Genomic DNA, 23,955 nt, shown 5'->3' with positions numbered 1-23,955 from the left:
GGCTGCTCCGCGGGGCTCCGTGTGACCACGCCGCTGCGCCCGGAGCGCGGCTCCCGGCAGCCGCAAGAAGAGGGGGGCCGAGGCGGCGGCGGCGGCGGTGCAGCGCTGCTTCCCCGGCCGCGGAGCGAGGCGGCGAGCGGAGGCGCCGGCTCCCCGTGGCTGTAGCGGCAGCCGCCGGCAGCGCAGCGGCAGCGGCGGCCGCGCCTCAACTTGGTGCGAGGCAGCGGCCGCCGCGACGAGCGGGTGGAGCGCGGCTCGTCCCCGCCGCCGCCCGGAGGATTTACCCTGCGGGACTCTCCTGCTCGGGCGCCCGGTGACAGGCGCGGCAGCGGCGGGGCTGGCGGCGCTCCTCGCCTCGCCCCGACGTCCGCTCGGCAGCGACGGAGAGGAGGGCCGAGGTGAGTGTGGGCTCCGGGCGCCTCGGGTTCCGCTTCCCCCCGCCCCGCTCCCAGCCGTGCTGGGGCTCGGGGGAAGGGAAGCGCCAAGTTCAGGCAGTGCCGGGCTTCTTCCCTCTCCGGCCGCTTGCTGAGGAGCCGCCGCTTCCTCCGAGCGGGGTGACCCCGCCGCGGTGCCCGCTCGGGGGCAGGCGGCGGGGCGGACGGGCACACACAGCCTGCGGCTGCCTTCCGGCGCCTTCCCGAGGTGCTCGTGCCGGGGAAAGGGTCGTGGGGCTGGGGACGTCCTGTTGCTGCTTCCAGGGGTCGGGAGCTGCTGTGTGTCAGCAGCCTCCGGCAGCGTGGCCGTGTGTGTGTGTGCAGGGGGGAGTACCAGGGCTGCATCCCCGGCTCTACCTCTTCACCGCTGTCACATCAAGTTCGTTCAGTTGATGTTTATTACGTAACATGGGACTAATATTCTAGAGTTTATTTTATCTGCTGGGCTCCGGATCAGCCTTATTTTATTGCATTTTAATTCATAAAGCTGAAGAGAGTCGGGGAAGCTCTCATTCTGAGTGGTTGCCTAATGGAACTTGGTTTTCCTGTGTCTTTAGCCGTGTTAACAGAGGGTTACTACCTCCTTCCACTCTAGGAAAGCAGAAGTGCGTGTCTTCTGCCCCCTCCACCTCCGCTCCCCATTTATTATTAAGTATGGGCAAGTTTCTTTAGGTCACACTTGTTTTTAGTGGATTCTGGAACCTGCCACTTCGTGAACTTAGAGCGTGAGATACTGAAATAGAAACTGATTTTTGTGCAGCAGCTGCTGAGAGAAATAACTTTTATGGCGATGAACAGGAGTGAAACAGCCTCTTCTGTTTATATAAATGGTGTTGGCACTAGATGAACAGTAAACGAACATAGCCAACAGCTGTGCAAACCAAAACTATGTAACTAACCATGTATTATTATGCATTGCTGCTCTCAACTTCACTCGTTTGTAAAGATCATGCTACCCTGAACACTTGGAACACCACAGAATTCGTTTTTCTTGTGAATACAAAGGATTACTTATCTGGAAGAAAGCACTTCACTTTCTAGTGCCAGCTTCATCGTTTTCTGTGACTTGGAATTGTGATGCTGGCCTTTTTTTTTTTGAGTGGTATTGCTAGCACTTTGAATTTGTTTGCTGCATTTTCTCAGGCTTACCTGTGAAACACGAATGTAAGCCTGAGACAATTATGGTCAGTAGGGAAATTGTGGCAGCATGGTCATCTTCAGAAAAATGATACAGATGTTACTTGGCAAGGACACCACATACAAGCCACCCTTGAGATCAAGGTGATAAGGACAGCACTTGGACTATTACTGGATGATGTCTGTCTGTTCAGAATCGTAAGCTGCATTGAATGAGTATACCTTATTCCTCATGTACCTTGTTCTTATAGGACTAGGGCAATTCAAAGACACTAACAAAAGTCATGAAAAAGCTTTAAAAATACCATGTGACAGTCGTTTCAGAGCCTAGTGGTGAGGTGGTATTGTTTCACTTTTACACAAAGATTTATTCTTCCCCCCTCATCATTTCAGAGTGGATTTGTTCAAATGAGTTAGGAATAAGTTTTACAGAAAAAGAATGGAAGTAATTTGGAATAAATTTCAATGCCAAATTGCTGCTGTAGGGAAATAGTATCCTGCTGTCCTTTCTTTCTTGCATATGTGTTGATAACCTATATGTTAGCTGTAAACTTGTTAAATATTTTTATTTTTTCTATCACAAAAAGTGTGTAATCTTTGGGCTATGAACAAAAAGTAGCTCCAGAGACACTCATCTAAAAATAAGTTACTTCCAAATACTTAGCTCCTTTGAATGCAATTTACATCATGTTTTGTTCAAGAGACTAGAGACTCTTGACAGACTTTACATTTTATATTTTTAGTGATTTTTTTTTTTTCGTTTTAGTGCACATGGTATCAGACTGTCCATGTAGCACAAAAGTTTGATTCACAGGACCAAAATGGTATGGTCTTTGTCTCTACAGTCTTCCCCAGCCTGTGTCTTTAAGTGTCTTCTCATGGAAGTACAGGGACCATCTCTAGATTCAAGTTGAGCTGTATTGGGAGCTTTCAGTGCTTATAAAGAAAAGGAATAGCCTACAAATTCAAATAAAATTATTTTTGTGTGTAAGATGCATTAAAATACTTTTTAATAGTTGTAGTGGTGCTGTTTAAAATGGTGCTGTTTCATACTTAACCAATCACCTTATTAAGAATTTTGGAGTTCTTTTATCTGTCTTAAATTATAACCAAAATCTGGAAATATGTGGTGCTGTCCTTCAGGCCAAGTTATAGTGGATCTTTTGCATTCCAGTGTTGCTCTTCAGGATCTTGATTTTTAAAGTTTGTTTGGAAGGAGGTGGTTTTGGTGCCCCTCTCCTCCTTTGAAGGGTCAACATGACGATTTTAGTATTGAAATTTTGTGATGCTGGAGTTTATCTGGAGTTCATCTGGTTGATTAGCTCATGACAGATATAAGAAGTGTTAAAGAAGGCAAGTGTTGGATACTTCTGTTATGGTATGGGTCTTGCACCCAATGCTTAATGGAAGTAGACTTGGATCATTACATGGAATGTTCTTCATCCCAGTCAATTTTTTCTGTCCTATTTGAATATTGACAGATTCTTTATTATAAAGTTGTGCTAGAGATAAGTGAATATTCAGTTATGCATTGTATCAAAAAAGCGTATCTCTGGACTGTATACTTCCTGCTTTCACTGAGCAGCATCTTAATTTTTGAGGTGTAAATTATTTCCCTTCTGTTAACATTTAGTCTTCTTATAACCGTGTTTTTTCATGCTTTGTCCTCTGAACTTTTCTGTTTAATTTCTAATTCTTTATCTAATCTAATGCTGCAGCAGCCTTTTTCAGGTCATCATTAAGAATGAAGCACTAGTTTTATATGAAGGCAGTTGTGCTAGTGCTTGCCACTGCTGCTTTTGAATCTTGATACTTTTAATTATCAGCAGCAATGTTCTCATATTGAGCAGAGATCTTCCCCAAGTTCCACAGGGATGCTTGTAATCCTCTTGTTTGTACTAGGCCTACTTAACTTAGGAGGTTGCTAACCATACTAGTAATTATTTAAATTTCAGTGAAACTTCTTCTGCATTTATTAACATTGACTTTTATCTGCCAGTATATTATCTGTACATCATGGTTGATTAGCTTGCAGTTGGTTATATTTTTGGTTTTATGTACTTGACAAACCTATGACTATTAACTTTTCTACTTTCTTTTTCAGCTCATTAATTAGTGCCTTTAAATGTTGCTAGCTTTATGGATACTTGAAGCATCCTGCTGCTAACCTTTTGCCATGTTGAAATTTGATTACATATTCCTAGTTCAAACTTCCTGTTTCTTAGCTAGGAATAAAATATTTGAAGGAAAATATATTTTCAATATTTCAGTTATATCTGTAGTGTTGAAATCATGGCTTTTACTCAGCTGTTAGCACCAGGTCTATTCCTGACAGAAGAACTCTAAATTAGCATCTCCAAATAAAATGTTTTAACTGCATGTTTTTCATAAAAGCACTTTGACACCATCTTCCACTAACTCTGGCAAAGCATTTTTCCCCTTTACAGTCTTTCTAGAGAGCTTAATCCATTATGTGAAATCAGCCCATCGTAAAAATCAATGGAATTGATATACTTTTAGCTAATGTATTAAAGAGCAGGCTAACTGCTCTATTATTCACTTTTTGATTACTTAAATACGGTTTTGCACTATGAAATATGAAGGTTCTTTAGGGTCATTTACTTTTGGCTAAATTGGAAGCTTGTGACTTTGAGCACTGCATAAATGATTTCATGCATGTGCTGTTGTAGTAATTTCCAACTCATGGAGGCATTCTTATCATTGGGTTCACATAAATGTCTTTTTATAACCCACAAAAGACAATTAGCTTGAATTCTAAAGCCCCGGATTGTGCATGTTACTGAGTGATGGTTTGTAGTTCCTTGTAGGAAAAGTGATTTTGATTCCTGCCTTCTTTGACCAATAGAACTGAACAGTCAACATGGAAAAGGTGTGTTTAGCTCGTAACCTCAGTTGTCACTGAAAGCCAATGTGCTTGGAGACTTGGTTAGTTTAGAAAAGGTACCCTTGGCAAGCTAGTCTCTGTAGACTGTCTTTTGATACCAGTTACCAACCTTGCTTTTGTGATCCAGGGCTTTATTTTGAAATATTAAAAAACCTTGCCACGGCATTGCTTTTTTTTTTTCTTCCTCCTTCCTTTAAGCAGTAGGCAACTGTGGTGTGGAGCTTGATTATTAATTGACTTCAAAACTTTTTTTTTCTTTTTCCCAAAGTATTTCATTTTCATATTGGAGTTGTCAGTTTCATTTCCTTGGAATTAAAAAGTTATCCTCAAGAGGAAGAGCTTCATAATGGTGCGTTTCCATTGGAATCAGCGTTTAATGACCACAGCAACTCTCATTGATAGTTTCAGCTCGTGAGTTGCTCCTCTATTGGCTGACCAGCATTTAAGAGAAATATTCCGGTGGGGATTTGAGCGCTGCTTATGTTGTGTTGCTGTTCTGTGTAATCTGATGGTCCTCAAGACATTTGTGTTTGTTCTCCTGTGAGAAGGTACTGCAAAGAAGAACAGTATAAAGCAGCAGCAGTTTGCTGCTGTGGTAGTTCAGACTCTGGGACAAGCTCATGTACAGCTGGTGTGAAATTCATTCTTAATTAAGGAGGGAAGTGTTCTCATACTTTTTTTTTTTCTTCTTGTGCCGTGCTGGTATCAACTTCTAGAAACTTTACTCTGTTAGAAAACTTATCCAAAAGATAAGCCAGTTCAGTGTTTTGCTGTCTAGTTGATAGAACATTAGCATCCTTTGGAGGCAGAACGTGTGAACTGCTCTTTTGTTGCTTAATTCTCATCTTGCTTTATAAGACTTGGTCCTGTAAATTGCAAGCCAGTGTTATATTGTAAATTTTTTGGAAAAGTTTACTTTGTTTTCACTAGTACTAAGATTGGTTAAGATGTGCCTGTGGTAGAATCTCTAGGAATTATATTTTTTTGATGGGATTTCCTACTGTAGATGAGCTCTTAGCCTTTTTTGTACAAATAATATTTCTTTGTAATGGGATTCAGTACTATTTTCACGTTGAGTTCCAATATATCTTCCTGTAACAGAGTTCCCGAGGTGTAAATAAAGTCATACAACAAAATTTGTCATCCTGGTTATGTGGAACAATTGAGTCAGGATGATATTCAGTATCTAAGTTGCTTGTGAAAACTTCTTACAGGCAAGAGAGAGGGTATGTCATGTTCTTTGACTTTTTATTTTTACAGTGCATTAGAATAGACTCCGGAGTTTCAGCTGGTGCTTCCTGTCAGCCACAGGAATGATGATAATAACAGCGCACATAAATATCTCACAATAAGTAGCTCGACAGGAGGCAGGAATACTGGTCTGATTTTACAGGCATCACATGACAAAGGCCAACAGAACCTGAAGAACTTGAATCCCAATCTATTTATTTTTCCATAGCCATGGGTCATTTTTATCTTCTCTCTTTTTCATGCCTTTTAAACCTACACTCAGTATGCTGGCAGTGCTTTATTGCATATTGATAACCAGAATTATGCTGAAAATTAAAGGGAAAGTGATAATGTCAGGATTCTTCCAGGGAGAGGGAAACAAGTTTTGGTGTTGGACTTTTGGTTTTGCTTTTTTTTCCTAAAAAAGCTTTGGTGTTTTGTTTTGTTTGTTTTGTTTTGGGTTTTTTTGTTTGTTTTTCAGATATCTGTGAGGAACAGACCAGGGGATGGAAATACTGGTAACAGGTTGGAATCAACTGTCGGTATATATAGAGAGATTTGAAAGTGCTTATTACATACCTGCATGGTGAAGCTGACTGAAAAACAGAATGAAAAATTGATCAAATTACCATGGATGTCTATAAAGACAAAGAGGTATTTAGTATTGGTCTGAATCACAGGATATGCTGAGTTGGAAGGGACCCACAAGGATCTTTAAGTCCAACTCCTGCCCCTGCACAGGACCATCCCCAAGAGTCACACCATGTGCCTGAGAGCAGTGTCCAAACTCTTCTTGAACCTTGTCAGGCTTGGTGCTGTGACCACTCCCCAGGGGATCCCAGGCACTTCCAGTGCCTGACCACTCTCTGTGTCAAGAACCTTTTCCTGATATCCAACCTAAACCTCCCCTGACACAACTTCAGGCCATTCCCTCGGGTCCTGTCGTGGTCACCACAGAGAAGAGATCAGTGCCTGCTTTTCCTCTTCACCTCATGAGGAAGTTGTAGCTGCAAGGAGGTCTCCCCTCAGTCTCCTCTTCTCCAGGCTGAACAGACCAAGTGACCTCAGCCACTCCTCATTCAGCTTCTCCTCAAGGCTCTTCACCATCTTTGTTGCCTTCCTTTGGACATTCTCTAATAGTTTACTGTCTTTCCCATACTGTGGCGCCCAAAACTGCACACGATGTTCAAGGTGAGGCTGCCCTGTGCAGAGAAGAGAGGGACAATCCCCTCCCTTGACCAGGTGTCTCCACAACAGGGTTCAAAAATGACTTTAACTACCATGGCCAGGGTGGGAAAGGACTAAGATCAAGTATAAAGCTGTCTCTCACCCCAACCAAAAGTGGCTAACAAGTAGATGTAATTTCACGAGGTCAGTTCTTAACTTTTCTAGGTGTTACTTTTTAAAAATAAAGAAAACAAACCACATGTACGATAGGCCTCCAAATCTTCTGATGGTCCAAATGCATGTTAGTTGTGGATGAAAAAATAAGATTGATCAAATTGTCTTTTCACTCGGTGACATTCATCAGTTTGATTACCACTATGAATAATTTAGCATTAAGAACAGCCCAGGCTCTTATGTGCATATCCTGTTCATTATGTTTCTGCGTTAAATACATTCAGTTGAGAACATTCACTGATGGAGCACTTTTAAAGTATCTTTAAGGACTCATTTAGGTTAAAATTAAACTAATGGATTTATTTAATTTTCAGTTTCTTATGTACTCGGGGTAATTGGGATTGATACACTTTTCAAACACAGAAGCTGAAACCTAATTTTAGGTGCAAACCCCAGCTTTGACTATTGTTTCCAGACAATACTTCTGTAAGGAATTACTTCAGTTTCGCCTGATTGGAATATTACTTTGGATGTCCAGTTTGTGAGTTTGCCATAAAGAAGTTAAGTATGCATTTTCATGTAACTTGGTTTTTTTTAGATCACTTTGTGGTTTTAAACTCTACTGTCTGTAGTGTCATGTGAATGAATCAAATGTCTGCTATCTTTATCTCTGAAAAACGGTTGAAGACAGCACACCAGAGCAGTCCTGTCCCAAAGAGATACCTGAATAACAGCTCTACTTAGAATAGAAAAGAAAGCCCCTACTCCTGCTGGCAGTGTGTGACTTTGTTCTTCCATTTTCCAATGTACTCTTGCAATTTTTTCTTCAGGACTTGCTGATCAGAGGTTTAAGAAAGGTAGGTACTTAAATTAGTAATAGTTTAGTAAACTTGTTTTGTTTTCAGTTTTCAAATTCTGAAGATAGTGTGGACATGTACACATCATACAACAAATATTAAGCTTCCTAATGTGCAGCAGAGGTGCTATGATTAAATACATTTATTTGAAATACATATTTCAAGAAAAAAGAACTCACCCCTTAAGGTCCTCTGCCTGCAAAGAATGGTTATAAAGTTGAAGAACTTTTTCAGGCTGACGTTTCTAAATATTTGATTTTGTGGTTTATTTTTGTGATCTGAAAGTCTCAGAAATGGCATGAAAAATGTGAAGTTGTTCAATAACTTTAGGGAGTAGGGAAGCACATTACCACCTCCAGGAGCCTTAATGCAGGTTAAAAATACACTCTTTGTACCTTCTTACAGTCTTTGAAAGGCCTTTAGATTCTTACTGGGACTTGTTCCTTGCTCCAGTGCTGTGGGTGTATAAGAAGGGTTACAAATATGATGGGAAAGTCCAGTAAGTTAAACGTACATTTGCTTGAGACTTAGCTTTAATCTGATTATCTGACCTCTTAGAAGAGCAGCCTGGTAACCTTTTGAAAATGTGGTCTGATATAGTTGTGAAACAACAACTCCAAGCTGCTCGGTGGTCCCTTTCCTTCAGCTTCTGCTGTGGTTTATTTGGGCACTGAAGTGAACAGGGAGAATAATGTGACAGGAAGGGTGCTCAGGAATTCTTCATTCTTTGTCAAGTTCCCTGCTAAAACAGAGCAGAGTGGGGCTGCTATGTTAGATGGCATACTTATCAAAAATGTTTTAGTTGATTGGGGCTTTTTTTTTTTCAGCATCAAATTGGTTTTACGTATGGTATCACAGGTTTTATGAACATTGGAATAAAACAGTTTCAAATTATAGTGTATAGTATATATACCTTGAATATGTACTATACTATATATAGTATATATTCAAAGTATAGATCAACATCATCCTTAAGGACAGCTTAGGCTACGCAGAGTTCCAGAAGTAAATGATAATCTAGCCTTCAAAACAACTAATGTGATGAGAGCTTAAAATTATTCTTAGTATAGCTTTAGAAAAAGTAGTGTTCAGCATAGGTTTTGTGTGCTCTAAAATTTGTATTTGGTGTTTGGCTGTGAATAGATTCATTGAATTGCTGGGAGCTGCATTAATATTTTACCAAGTCTGAAGTTATGTGTTGGTAGTTAAAATACTACTTGGCTGTACAAAATGTTGAAGAAAAAAGCATGGGTACTGTGACTGTCCAGTAACACTAACAGACTCCTGCAGAAAATATTAAACAATCCATCAACTCTGTAAAAGTGCAGTTGGAAGATAGATACTTAAATATGGTGCACAAGAGCATCCGAGGAAAATCTTAACTTGGATATTTGAAGGATGTGTGGTACAGCCTTTTTTTTTTTTTTTTTTTTGCTATTACGAATTCAAATGCTATTTCATAATATTATTCACATTATTCTGCTGTGGTGTCATGTCATCAAATGAAAAAAAGTGTTAAAAAACCATGAAGAATTCTAGGAGTCTAGTGAGCAAACAGAGCTGGTTAAACATTTTAAAGTAATTAATACATTGTGTATGCAGACTCAGCAAAAAACTTTTTTTCTCTAGCCAAATATACTTGTCAAATCCTATATCTAATTTTGCACTGCAGTTCTAAATCATAAAATCTTTATACCTGCAGTAGTTAATTTAAAAAAAATTACGGTAACCAATGCCCACAGGAAACAAAGTAATCTTGTATATTGAATTTGTTAAATCTTTAAAAAAAGAAATCCTATAAAAACCGTTAAACCAACCCCCTTGTTATTAGACATTATTTTCTTTCCTTTCTTCCTCATGTTTCTTTCTTTTAGTTCCTTTTGGATCTTGCAGAGCTGTCAAATCACAGCTTTTACTCTGTCTTTCCATGTCCAGGAAAACAAATCACTCTTCTGCAAGCAGTTAATGCTTGAAATCTGCTGTGTGCAAGAAACCAATTGACCCAATCTCAACTGGGATCTGATTCATGAAAGTACAACAATATGTCATTTTCTTGCTTTGGATCATATCGAAGCTTTCTTATGCAGTTTTAGACTATCATGACTGTTCATTCTCCCCAAATTGTGCTTTCCCAAACACAGTAAGAACTTCTAAGAGCTTGAAACAATGGTTTCTCTATATTTTGCGGGTGTTATGTATATTTGAGAGGCATCTAAGGACTCCTTTTTTAATCATATTTTCCTCTGTATGGAAAACTTCATAAAACATCTTGGCTTCTGCCAGGAAAACAATGCCTTTCATTTGTGTTTTTTTCTAGCATACCCCATGTTATTTGCAGTAGAGTGAATAGCAGTTAGTTGTGGTCACTAATTCGCACTAATCTGCTAGTTTGGGTCACTAGCATTTTTAATCAAAGAATCCACAATGGAGTGGTTTCTAAGGTGAACAGACTTCCTTTATGACCTCTTCTGTGCAGAAGAGTTAATGCCATGCACATCAGGCACTCATTTCCAAATCAAATGTTTGACCTTGCAATCTTCATAGCTACATTTTCAACTCTGTGGCTGTAAAAATATTTGAAACCAACTTTCTCACAGCCAATCCATCTTTTATTGCAGAGGTGAATGAAATTATGATTCACAACTGCTTCCGTTGGCAGGGATGAGCTGTGTGGTATGTTTCTATGGAGCAAACCTGAGAAGAATTTCTCATTATTCTAAGAGACTGCTTCTTTATCTGTCACTTGTAGAATGCTGGGTAATTGTTACTTTAAAACTCCCATCAATTATTGTTGTAGCAAACCAGCTTAAGTTTCCATGATTTGTGATTTCTCCATTTCTTCCATTTGTTTGGGTATGTAATTAGTGGTTGGGTGTATCATTAATTTTATGCAGAAGAACATGGTAGTGATTCAAGAATGAGAGTGGAGAAATGTATCTGAACGGAGTCAAAATAGTAGAAATTGCTAGTAATTTGGAGGTTTTGATACATGGTTTCATATGTCTTAGAGATCTGGCTGTTTGAAAGTGAAGCTCAGTGTTTTCCAAAAAATCATCACTTTTCATGTAACTCAAGTATTTAAATTTTTAAAAAAAGGAAATTACCTCAAAGTCAGCTGACTGAGAATGTTCATTTTACTGTACTGGTGCTTGGAGAGTATCCAGAAAAGGTGTAAGGTCTTGAATTTTCTTTTGCGTGTGAGTTTTTGACATAATTTACTAAAGATATTTCAGTGTAGTTTTGAATAACTTAATGAGTCTCTTTATGTTTTAGCAACTTATTAAACTGTTACATAAAAGGTAAACTAGGATATGTCAGGGGAGAGAGACAAGACTTCTTTAAGAGCAAAGTGAAGACTGGCATATTTGAAGTAAATTGAAATGTAATTATCATCAGGCTTCTTGAAGAGGAGATCATCAAAATGGCCCAACTGACAAACACTGTGTTTAAAATTGCCATATCCCAATCTTAGGTTTTGAGGAAAGGAGTTTGGCTGTTTGGTGATGGCTGGAACTGGAGAAGTTTAGCCAGCCTTCTGCATACTTGCTGAAGAATTACCTTCCTTTTCCAGAAGGGATTTGTTTCAGATGGAAGGGTAAAAAGCCAAAAAATATTTATAAAAACTCGAATGTTTATGAAGAAACATAACTGAAAAGTCTCCAAGCTTATGAAGTCGACTGTGTGTAGGCTAGGGAAATTTTAAAGCACTTCTGTGTTAAAACTGTGTATATGTCTGAAAATCTTTGTATCCACTGTAAATGAAGGCTTATGGAGGAAATACTGGCTTCTGTTCAACTTCAAAAAGAAAGCTCCTTTGGGAGAGAGGGAAGTTAAAGACAAAATTTTAATACACAAAAAGTGAACACACAAAACTTAAATCTGTTGGCTTTGCCTGCGTATGGATGGATCAAATGTCCAGACTTAAGTGATGGGAGGGGCATTTCCCTGGGTGTACCACCACTGGCTGGGGTTCTGTTCCCTGCCCACAGTTTGTCTGTCTGGTTTCTGATCGTATGTCAAATATGGTGACATCATGCCCTGTGATACTCCTTTTTGTAAAAGCTAATAGTGTTTTTTACTTGAAGTTTGCCCCAGTAAGGCAGCAAAAATAATTTTGGCTGGAGAGGAAGAGTTGCCTTTTTGAGACAGTTTGATATCCTGCTGTGTTCACCCTCAGCCCTCCATCATTGTTACCCTGTGCTCCTACCACCCGCCTACTCCAATTTGTAGATGGCTTTTAGTCATACTTGATAGGCAAAAATCCCCAAAATATTAAATTGGCACAATCTGGGAGAAAATTGAAGAAAGGTAACTCTACAGTTATCTGTTGTTTTCTAGCCTGCCAGTTCAGCAGTGAGCCTTACTTTTGACTGGCCAGATGGAATACCTAAACCTTGGAACAAACCCTAGCATCTGATACCTCTTGATGATTTGGTAATTAAGAGGCATAGGGAAGATGTCATAGTATTGTGAGGGGAATGAACATTTTGGAGGTGGAGGAATAAAGGAGAGCTTGTAAGGGGCAGCAGCAGCAAGGTGCTGAGGTTATTGCTGTCAGTGGGAGATAAACCCAAAAGTTCTGCTTTCCACAAGGCAGGATAAATTGCTTTAACAAGGGCTGTTTGCAGATAGACTGTAATTTATTTCCAAGCATCAACATTCCATCAGTCATTTTTTTTCAGTGTGCTGCGGCTGGTACTGCAGCTGGTCCTTTTAAATCATAAAAAAAGTATCCAGCTGCTGCTACAGGGGAGTTTTTTAGAAGAGCATAGTGGTAAAAGTTAAACCACTCTGCATTAATGAATGGTTGATCATGTTTCTTCTCCCTGAAACAAAGTTTCCACAGTTTGCGTAGGAACTGTGTGGTCTGAATTTATGGAAAGAGTTAGTTTCATATTTTTTATTCTTAATGGGAACAGTTGAAAGCTGCTTGTAGAAGGGGCAATTAGCTGATAAAGTGGCTATTTTATAAGTGTGACTTCTCCTGTTCCTCTGTTGGAAAACCAAAGAAGAGCACAGGAGAGCAGACTATAGACAAGGTGAGGAGAAGATTAATGTATTGTTCATGCATGTAAAGTATGTAAGCTGATGTAATTAGGAAGAGAGATAACCTAGGTTATTTGCTTTCTGAATTGCATGAGGAAAAGGAAGGAAAGAATCTGAATGTACTGTCTTTGTGCTAATATTTCCTGCACTAAAATTAAAGTGGATACCTTACTCTTACTGAGAAAACTGAGACTTCTTTCTTAACTGTGACAGCTACTTGCACAGAAGAGTGTACGAGAATATTAATAAAGCAACTTTCTGCAGTTCAAAAATTTAATAAAGGAACTTTCAAATTCAGTTGTTGGATATTTAGTTATGACCTTGTTTCTTTGGTGGACATGTGTTCTACACTGTAGTGTCATAGAAACTATTAAGAAAGACTTCTTATATTGCAAATAAAAGTATAATATTCTCCACTTTTCTGAATGAATGCTACTAGCTGATATGATTTTAAAGACTTGACTGTTACTAAAGTGAAATGTTAATGTAAGAATGGACATATTTTTAACATTGTTGTCAGCTATACTTTCATTCCGGTTTTTACCTGAATGATCTGCTTTTTATACACATGATATATAATATTATAACAACTTTCTTGGCATAAACCAGTGTAATCATGAAAAGAGGTAGTTACTTCACGCCTTGAAATTAATAAATCCTAAGAAGAAGTGTAGGTTGTCTTAGGATATATTGTAACTATTTTTTCATCTGTTGGTATCTGAATTATATGTTTATGTTGATCTTTCTAACAGGGATTGCACTGCACATTAGCAAAAAAATTCCGAATTGCACATAATACAAAACATACTGCTACACTCAAATTTCCTGTCATTCTGGTGATGTTCATGAGTCACTGACATACTTTTCAAAGCATTATAAGTAAATCAGTGGGTCACGATATTGGAATACTGTACTGTTGGCTCCTCAGCTTGGAATTATTTCAGTACGTATGTAACTTGTAAATAGTCAAAGGCTAGGCCTCTGCTTTAAAAAAATTGCCCAAAGTCTGATAATGAGACATTGCTTTGTGGAAAACTATTGCAGAAGTAGATTACCTCAAAGAGCAAATATTTGAGATTGAGGAGAATTGAGATTGGATGGTGTGAGTGATGCTACCAAGCATCTTTTAGCAGATAAAAGTAGTTTGCATTGTGTCAGAATTAGAGGCTTTGGCAAGCGTTCGTTGCGAGCTCGAAATAAAGGCAGACAGGTACTGGGCAACATAAAACCTGTAGGAAAAGGAAACAGAAAAGTTGGCAAGAGAGAATAAAATGTAAGTGTGTTGCTCTAGAAGATCACAAAAATATTAAAATGTCTAAATAGTATTTCACTATTTCTTTTGTCAAATAGTGATGTTATGGAGGTAATAGCAAGGTAATTAGTAAAAGAGATGGCAAATCCAGAACTGTTAAGAGAATGTGGAAGTGTTGACTGGGGACAATTTGCCTGTTGGCAGGTAAAAGTTTTGACTAGCATGGTTTGCCTGTCTAGCCAATTTCAGACCTTCTTTCTTCCTGCCCCTCTTGAATGGCGAGGGTAAAATTTGCTCTTGACATAGGATTTAGTTTGCGGGAAAATACCAGTGGGATCTTTGCAAGATCTCGGATGGGTTTATATGCCCCAGTAAAATATAGAATAGGCACATCCTCTACTTTCATTTACAGCATAGGGCACAACAATATAGTCCTGGGGTGTGTTGGAATAGTGGTTGAGGGGGTGGGAAAGACAGTTTATGTATTTGGATAAGACAATATGTCTCCTGAGCAAAAAGTTACTGGTATTCCAAACCATGGACCATATATAAGAAGTTAGATGTACATGTTCTTTAAATACTTGTAATTTTCTTTTACATTCATGTGGTGAAGAGAACACTGACTTGTAAGTCTTTTACAAACTTTTTTTGCCATATTCATTCTTGATGAATAAGCAGAATGTCATCACGGTTTGGAAAATCAAATTTAATTTCCCATTCAGTTTGTAATTTTCCCATTAATATGGAAGGTTGATAAGGCTTTTGCTGAAAGGATCATATTTAAGTAATCATATTTTTATTTAGAGTTTATTTAGAACTTGCTTTCTGGAAGAATGCAACACTTTTTGCTACAAATCTAAGAGCAATGCTGACAAATCACTGGTTTGAGCATTCTTGGTTTGTAAAACACTTCAGCTTGCAAAGCAAATACCCATTCTCAGCACTTGCTATTCTTTTGAAGCTGATGAAGCACTTGAGCTACTACTTATAAGTTGGTTCTTCTTAATTTTATATCAAAGTATTCTGAACCTAAACAGTCATCTATCGTCATGGAAATCCAGCTCAGGTATTTTGACAAATGGATAGTTTTCTGTTTTGGTGGGAGCCTCACAGGGAGGAAGTTGCAAGCCTGAGGTTTTCAGTTGCAGAGGAAGGTTTTAGAAATGCTGTTTGATCTGGCACTGCTTTCTCTAGTTTACTTAGTAGTGATGAGCTGAATTTGAGTCTTTAAAAAGCATAGTACATATAGCATATGTATATCTTTAAATAGCATATACAAAAAAGACAGTTGATACTTTCCACCTGAGCCAATGTTAAGGAGTCATTTGCAAAGCATGTAACTTTGTCAAACAGTTGAGCTTAGAGCTGAATGAGTTGGGAGGCTTTGTTTTGGCCTGTCATGAGGTGGGCAGAAGTGTTGAGAGCTCCCTGCTTGCTTTGCTGCATGACAAGTTAAACATTTTGGGGTAAGTGGTTTAAGACAGTATAGTACTTCCAAGGATTTTTCCCATGTGTCTAAAGGGATAAAAATAATTCAGTGTTGACTGAACAAAAATAGTACAATATTTTTTTTTTTGCATTTTATTTAACTGTATTTTTAAAAGGTGCCTTCTTTAATTTTGATGCTTCCTGAAACGTTCTATAGCATAGCAGCTCCCACTTATCAAATAAAAAGTTCAGATTTTATTCTTCTGTAAGTCATAGTTCTCAATATCCTGGCCTTCCTTTCAGCATAGCAGGTGCCTAGCCTACTTGTTATACTATTTTATCTTTAGTAATTTTAGTTTTAGGAGCTGATTAGAAACTTAAACATTCTGCATGTTTTCATATTGCTGCCTAGCTTTTGATGTACACTAGGATGAGCTTCTATATAGAAGATTCCTGTTTCATCTCTTTCTGGAATATTCAAGCAAGAATTATTCCTCAACCCTGAATCAGTCAGGTGTTTAGGGAAGCAACTCACGTCTTGCCAGTTATTGAAAATACTTAATGGTCAAATTCATATCTGAATAACTGATGGAGATTTCCAGTAGTGAAAGTTTCTCAGGCCCTGAAGCATTCTGCCAAGTACCAGATTAATAATCCTTTCCTCACGATGTTATGATGTAATTAACAATGTTTGCAGCCCAGCTGCTAAAGAGCTGCTTAAATTGAAGTGGAAAACTGATACAGAATAACTGAAAAACACTGCAGAATCGGAGAAAATAGAAGATACAATTGCCACATAATAGCCATGTTGAGATTTAGTGTAAGAGCAGTGGCAACTCTTAAATTTTAAGAGCTAGGTTTTTAGCTTCATGAGTCTACCCGTGCTGCTGAAGTAAAGTCTTTTCCTGGCCATTCTTTCCCTTGCTTAGGCAATTATTGTGAAATAGATTGCAAAAATTTCTCGATTGCAGTATATTTCTGTGTTGAATTAGCTCTACTCTGTACTCAACTGTGATGTTGTCAGAAAGGAGTGTGGGGATAGAGCAAATGCTTAGGGACTAGGGGATGTTATTGTGCAGTCCTTGAGCTGCAGTGCTGATTTTCAGCATTCTTGACTTCTTTTTTTTTTCACTTGTTTTAAGCATGGTGTATATGTAAACTGCATACCTTACTTCCTGCGTCCTGAGGTATCTTTTGGCTTTGTGCTTGTAAAAAGAAAGATGCTGCAAACAGCTGACTGACTCAGCAATTAGTAAATTAAGTGAAATGGGATATTTCTAGGAAGAAACCTGAAGGTTTGCAGCATGATTTGGGAAACCGTGGGCAGGATTGCTGCATTGCCAAAGGCTGCATTAAAACAGCAGTGCTTTTTTTAGAAAAGCTAATTCATTGGGTTATTGTCGCAGTTTCCTCATCCTTGTTTTGACGGTGTTAATAGCTCAGGATTCTGTTTCAACAACCTGAAAGTAGTTACTGACTTTACAAAAAAAGGGACAAGAGAAAAATTAGGATCTGTATTACTAACTGAATCCATTGTTTTGGAAACTTGGTAACGTAATGTTTCCTGTGTTCCTCCATGGTAAACAAAACTTCCTGAATTAGGGACCATTATCTCACCTGAAGCCAGGAAAAGTTTGCCTGCTTTATTTTACTTAGAAGAATGGAATATTTTGTTGCTGTTGTTGTTTAAAGTGATCTTCCTACTCTTGCAAGTGAGAAATGATAGTCATTTGTCAGCTCAGCCAAATTTCAGATACTGTTGCAAGCAGCAGAGCTTTGCCTGGAGGCAGATGCATATATCCGAAACTAGAATTTCTGTGGGAGGGTTAGTATTTGTGCATGAAGACATATGCTCAGCCAAGCAGTTTGTTGGTTTGGGTTTATTTTCTCCTGCTGACACTGACAGACAGTCTTACTGAAGAGCTTTAAATCTGGCAGAAGGCAGGAAACTATTCCCTCCTCGCTATTTATTTCCCTCACCACAAAATTTTGTTTTTAAATAGAGCATTAATATTTTAAAATAATTGAGTCCCTAGGCCAAACTTTTTTTTTTTTTTTCCTCTGGGGAGGTTCTATGTATTAGCTCTGTGCCCTAGGGTAGCTTTTTTCTGAAGGTTTACTTTCGTGTACTATGAACTTAACTGTTCCCTGAGTTAAAGTCCTCCTAATAAGCAATGTGTTATTTTGGACTTTGGAGTTATGATGCTTGTTCACCTCTTAAACTGCTGTCTCTAATAAGGTTTCCATTACTTACTGGGGGCTAATGTTGTAATGTGTGATAATGTAAGACTTAGTAAAAGCTTGTGGACAAGAATACAATTTTTTCATTTTCCTCTTTGATTAACAAGTGCTAATTACATAGTGCAAGAGACTACTTCCTGTTTGATTTGTGAGAGTTTTTATCATTTCATTTAGTTCCTAAGTCAGTAAATATATAAACAGCCTTTTTTAGCTCTGTATACAGCCACAAATGCTTTAGTTTAGAACTCTAATATTTATATTTCTTCTGTGATGAGGCTACAGAGCTGAATAGACAGTAGTCTGTCTCATGCCAGAGTGCTGCAAGAAATGATTTCTCAGTGTCTAAAGAGACATAATTGGATGTGTGGAGCGGTGGTTTTACTTGGGGGATTTTCTACCACTTAGGACTTTGTTTGTTATCTTTGTGAGAAAATATTAATATCATTGAGGTCCTTTGTAAATGTTGAGAAGCATTGTGTAAATGTGACATTTGCTTTTACAAATTTACTGGTTGATTTATTTCAAGTACTGCCTCTTGTGAATGGCAAGTCTTAGGATCTTGCTTAGTTACCTCCCCCTCCCATTTTTCTCACTAAGTAATGTGCTATCGTTCCTGCTATAATACTCCATGTGTGTGAGCTTAAAAAATCTAAGCCTTTGACTAGAACAATTCTGTAGTTCCCTTTCTCTGCATATAGGATAGAGTTGCTGTAACTTTATTATCCCACAGTTGTTGACACTTGTGAACTGATTTCTTGGCCCATGGAAGGCTGAGGTTGTGGTCTTTTAAGCAATATTAAGGCAGTATATTTGGATGTCTGTAATTTTGCATCCCTCTGATCATCTCTGAGGTAATGGGAGATATTTGTAATTATTTCACTCTGTAGTTTCATTAGTAATTATCAGTGGAAATGAATAAAATGGGTATGGGAATAACTCATGTACATTTTTTTCCCCTAAACTCTGTTCTCCCATGCTATCCATACCTGTAAGATTTACTACTATCTGGGTGTTTTGCATCAGATCAGTGAAAGGGAGGTTACAGATTATTCATTTGAATATTATACCTAGAAGAAAGCCGGCAGCTCTGCTGAAGCCCTCTGCATGCTGTTGAAGAAAGCATTGATCATAGGGCATGCAGTTTTACAGAATGTAAAATTTATGAGGGCAGCTGTCATTGATTTTATTGTACCTATGTATTTAGCTGGTATGTATTCATTATTAAATAGGATTAAATAGGATAGGTTTTTACTCAGTAGGTCTGGAAACTTTTAGTCTTCTTACGGGTTAGGGAAGACTAGAAAATGTTAAAGCACCGTCTTTCTCAGGTGAAGAGACCCTCATTGATACGTTTGCCAGTGTTAATGTTATGCACACTTTTTCTAGCAAAGCACAGTATTCTGAAAATGGAAACTGAGCCACATTTATAAAAACCAAGTGAAGAAATTCACGTTGTGTACATGACTATGCACATGCACACACATATGTAGGTATCTGGGGTTACTACTGGTTTGTACTGTGGAGGGGCTGATGATTCTGCCTGGTTGCTGCTGCTTCGTCTAAGGCTGTTGCCATACTTGTGTTTTTTGAGGAAGATGACTACTTGATCTGTTAGAGTAAGTGATAACCTTCTGATGTCTCCTGAGCTTCATGTGACTTGTGGTGAAGAGTTGCTGGTGAAGTCCAAAGTCGCTGCTCTTTACACAGCAAATGTGTTGTCTGTAGTGTCAGGCATGTGCATCTGCTGCTGGTCCCACCTGAACTCATCCAAGCAAGGGGTGAAAAGACAAGACTGGAGTTGAAATTGGATAGGAAGTTGGAGTTTTTAGGGCAAAGTACAGCTCAGTCTTTATGTTTTCATAGCCTATTACAATAGAAGCATTACTGGCAAATGACACTACCCACTCTTTATAAACAAACAATGCAAACAAAAAACTTTAGTTGACGCCAGAATTAATTTTTTTTGGCTTCTGGGTTCCTTCATAGTGAATGTTTGTCAGTCGAGGGAGCTGAGAGGTGTCTAATGCATTTTGCACTGTGGCTCACATCCTCCATACACACCAGCGCTGGTTGCTTTGCATACTTGTGAAACAATGAGGGTAGTGTTTCCTGGCGGCTGAAGAGAAGGTGCAGAGGGTGTCTGCCAGCTCGCAGCAGTCAACACACAACTCTTTGTTGATAGTCCCACTGGAGAGGAGCATGCCTGGATTGGTGCTCTGTGCTCCTACTTAAGGCTGATGTAAGTTAATGCTATCAAAATAAACTGGTTTTGCTGATTGCCTTACTAATGTTTTTGAGTCATGATAGTTAAGAAAGATTTCTGTCATCTTTACAAACCTGCAGTGCTTCTCCTTATTTGTGAATAATTTGGGTTTTTGTCTTTCTGGAGAGCAGTTGTGAGGTTATGAAAGATAGCTTTTTTTTTTTTTTTTTTGAGTTGAACAATTCTGTGTAGGTAGCTTGAATTATGAAAAAGCCATTTCTTACAGTCCAAAGAGATTTAGTAGTGATGCTGAATATGACAGTAGACACTTCACTGGTGAGAGCAGTAGACTGTCTTGTATTTTTTATTTTTTCGTGGTGCTTTCTAGCCGTGTAGTACTCTCAAGTAACATGAAAATGAGCTTTTCAGTAGTCTTGATTTGGGGGTACAGGTTGGGGTGCACTTCTAAAAATCATATTTACTTCAAAATACCTCTATGTGTTCAATCACTCTTGGTCTCTTTCATACACTGCTTGTGTTGGCTTGTGTTGCTTTGGGTCCCTGTCCCCATGGGCAGCAGGAGGCCTGTGAGAGGAAGGTGCTCCTGCATTGTTTGCATGGCTGTGTGTGCCAGAGTCATTGCTTGGTTGGTGAACAACCTGTCAGTGAAGGCCAAGAAAAGTAACGACATACGCTTTAGATGTCAGTCTGATCAAAGCAAGTCTTACCTTGACAGATTTTTTCCTAAGTTTTGGGGAGATGATATGATAGCAGTGTGTACTTAACAGCTGTTAAACATAATACCTCTCTTTATGGTTTTGCTGATTCTATTATAAATGATGCCTATAAATCTTTTTTGTTTCAGACAAGTTGCATGCAGGGAAAAAAAAATCTTTGGATTGTCTCCATTAAGAAAGATTTATTCAAATGATTTTTTTTTTCCCTTGCTGCCTTTCTGTATAAGATAAAACCATGGAGACTTAAGGAACCAAACTGTGGTTGTTTTGTTGTACACTCTGCATTTTTTATGTATTTTGGTCACTTCAAGAAAACAGGAAGATGATGTGGTTTTCTCAGTGTTACAGATCTGTTTTCTCCAGAGTTTAATGGCAGCCTAATAATTTAATGTTTTTTTGTTCAGTCTCTTGCACTGATTTTTCTGACCTTGTGCAGGGTCATACTGAGCTGGTAGAAAACTAATTTGATGCAATGGAGTTGGCTTCATACTTTATGGCATGTGCATGATTTTGTGTGTGTGGGGACGTGTTTCACTGAATACAAAAGAAATTGACTGCACAGACTAGAAAGGTAATGTGTGACTAAAAAATCATACAATCAATCTGTATTATATTTAGGAAGAGGTGAAAGTGGTAAGTGAGGTGTGACAAGTTGGGATAGATATTTCATTGGGCATAGATAGCTCTGCATGATTCTTGCTGTTTTTAATATTAAATGTATCAGAAGGAAGTTCTCTGCATAATACAAATGCAAATATTGAGACTATTCAGTATAGACAGTTGCTTGAAAATGAGACAGTTATATTTTGCAATCTACAAACACTGTGGCTGTGAATCTGGTCAGCATATTAGAGCAACTGACTAAAATTTGTTTAGGTTTAAAAAAAGTTTCAAATAATCCTTTCTTCATTTTCACGTGGTTTGGCTGTGATAGAATTAATTTTCTTCTTAGTAGCTGGTACAGAGCTGTGTTTTGGATTCAGTATGAGAATGATGTTGATAACACACTGATGTTTTAGTTGTTGCTAAGTAGGACTTACTCCAAGTCAAGGAATTTTTAGTGCCTCATGCTCTTTGCGTGTGCAAAAAGCAGGGAGGGAGCATGGCCAGGACAGCTGACCCAAACTGACAAAAGGGATGTTCCATACCATAGGACATCGTACTCAGTATATAAGCAGGAGGTGGGGGGATGGGGAATTGGCCTGGGGTACAAATACAGGTTGTGTGGGGAGTGGTTTTGTTGATGGATGAGAAGCTCAACATGACCCAGCCATGTGCACTCACAGCCCAGAGAGCCAAACGTGTCCTGGGCTGCATGCAAAGCAGTGTGGGCAGCAGGGAGAGGGAGGGGATTCTGCCCCTCTGCTCTGGTAAGACCCCACTGGAGCTCTGCATCCAGCTCTGGGGTCCCCAGCAAGGAAAAAGTGCACCTGCTGGAGTGAGTCCAGAGGAGGGACACCAAGGTGGTCAGAAGGCTGGAGCATGTCTCCTGTGCAGATAGGCTGAGACATTTCAGGCTGTTCCACCTGGATAAGAGAGGGCTCTAGGGAGACCTTAGACCTTCCAGTACCTAAAGGGAGCTAAAAGAGAGCTGGGGAGGGACTTTTTACAAGGACAGATAATTACAGGACAACAGGTAATGGCTTTAAACTGAAAGAGGTTAGATACAGATTAGATGTGGAAAGAACTTCACTGTGGGGGTGGTGAGACACTAGAACAGGTTGCCCAGAGAAGTTATGGATACCCACTCCCTGGAAGTATTCAATGCCAGACTGGATGGGGCTTTCAGTAACCTATTCTGGTGGAAGGTGTCCCTGCCCACGGTGCAGGGTTGGAACTGGATGGTCTTTCAGGTTCCTTCCAATCCAAACCATTCTATGATTCTGTGAAGATCAGAAATGCATAATCAAGCCAGTGTAACATCCTCTATAACAGGAAGCCTGTGGACTGGAGAAAGCCGCATGTGATACGGTTACAACGCAAACTAAGGAAATATGGCACAGATAAAAATAGCTATTTTAGGATGTGTGTAAACTCATTAGGTTAACAGTAGGCAGAGGTTTTTTTCAGTAGCTCTCTTTCAGCAAGGAAAGCATATTGTATGGGATTTTGTATAGTTCTTTCAGCTAACTGTTCTTGTTCATACTGGCTAATTAGCATATGGTTATGAAATCTAAAGACAAGATGTGTTTGGGAATAAATGCACTTACACGAAAGTGGGATGGCAATTCAGAAAAGCTTTCAATGTTGGAAAGGTGGCCTGGGAGAATAGGATTTGATTTAGAAGAATAAGTGAAATGCTTTATATTTAGGTCATAATAATGTAAAGTATGGAGGACATCTGTTAAGTTCCTCCTGCCACCCCATTCCTCACCATGGAATATAAAATGAAAGCCAACACTGTACTTTTGACAAAGAAGAGGTGCGTGTATGTATTGGCATTACTAATTGGTAGTATAATCTGGAGGGTGAGGAGTTGAACCTTGTGCTCTGTTCTATATTGTGAAATTCAAGTATTGTATCTGTTTTGGCCATTTTACTTCAAGAAAGATGTAGGCACACTTAAGTTGCCTCAGGACTGTAATGACTGATGATTTGGAAAAGGTGCTATGTGCAGAAGGAATAATTGAATTGGCATTTCTGTAACCCAAAGAAAAGATCAAGGGAAATAATAAGCTTTTAAGTGTGTGGAAGCTCACTACAAGTAAGTGAACAGCTGCCCTTGGTAGCTGTGCCTTGCTTACTAGCGGCAACGTGGGCCATACCCTGTGTGTCCTCCTCTCACTGTTTGCTTTTTGGGGTTGTGTTTTGTAAGGACTATTTCTAGTCAGTGTGTGGACAGCACTGAACAAAGAGCCTGAATCTTAGGATCCTTTGAAGAAATATATAAATTAGCAAAATCACTGTAGTAAGGATCTTCATGTAACCAGACAGATGTATAGAAAGATACTTCAGTTTAAACTTTAGAGCAGATAGAAGAAAATTTGCTCCCGGACTTGCCAGCCACTTGGCCAGTAACAGACCAATTTCCCCATCGGTAAAAAAGGATCGTGTTCTCCTCCTCTGTAAGCACCTGAGTTTTAGTGAAGAAAAGTGCTACACAAAAGGCTAATTTACCATAAGCAACACTCATTTTTTTGTGTG

At 39.0% G+C, this 23,955-nt stretch overlaps 1 protein-coding gene across 2 annotated transcripts in view; it reads left to right on the top strand.

The window, feature by feature from the left end:
• Positions 1–185: 185 nt before the first annotated feature.
• The window catches only part of GALNT1 (polypeptide N-acetylgalactosaminyltransferase 1), an 87,240-nt gene continuing 63,470 nt past the window's right edge, over positions 186–23,955 (top strand). For both annotated transcript variants that reach the window (XM_042048888.1, XM_042048886.1), the window contains exon 1: positions 186–398. The gene's annotated coding sequence lies outside the window, so the exon portion shown is untranslated. The remainder of the gene's footprint in view (positions 399–23,955) is intronic.

The sequence above is a fragment of the Corvus kubaryi genome, unplaced genomic scaffold (genome assembly GCF_017639235.1).
Source record: "Corvus kubaryi isolate FWS band 111438036 unplaced genomic scaffold, C.kubaryi_AGA036_p1.0 68, whole genome shotgun sequence".
Taxonomy (NCBI): Eukaryota; Metazoa; Chordata; class Aves; order Passeriformes; family Corvidae; genus Corvus; species Corvus kubaryi.
Note: the sequence above shows the minus strand (reverse complement) of the source record. Positions and strands in the feature narration are given on the sequence as shown.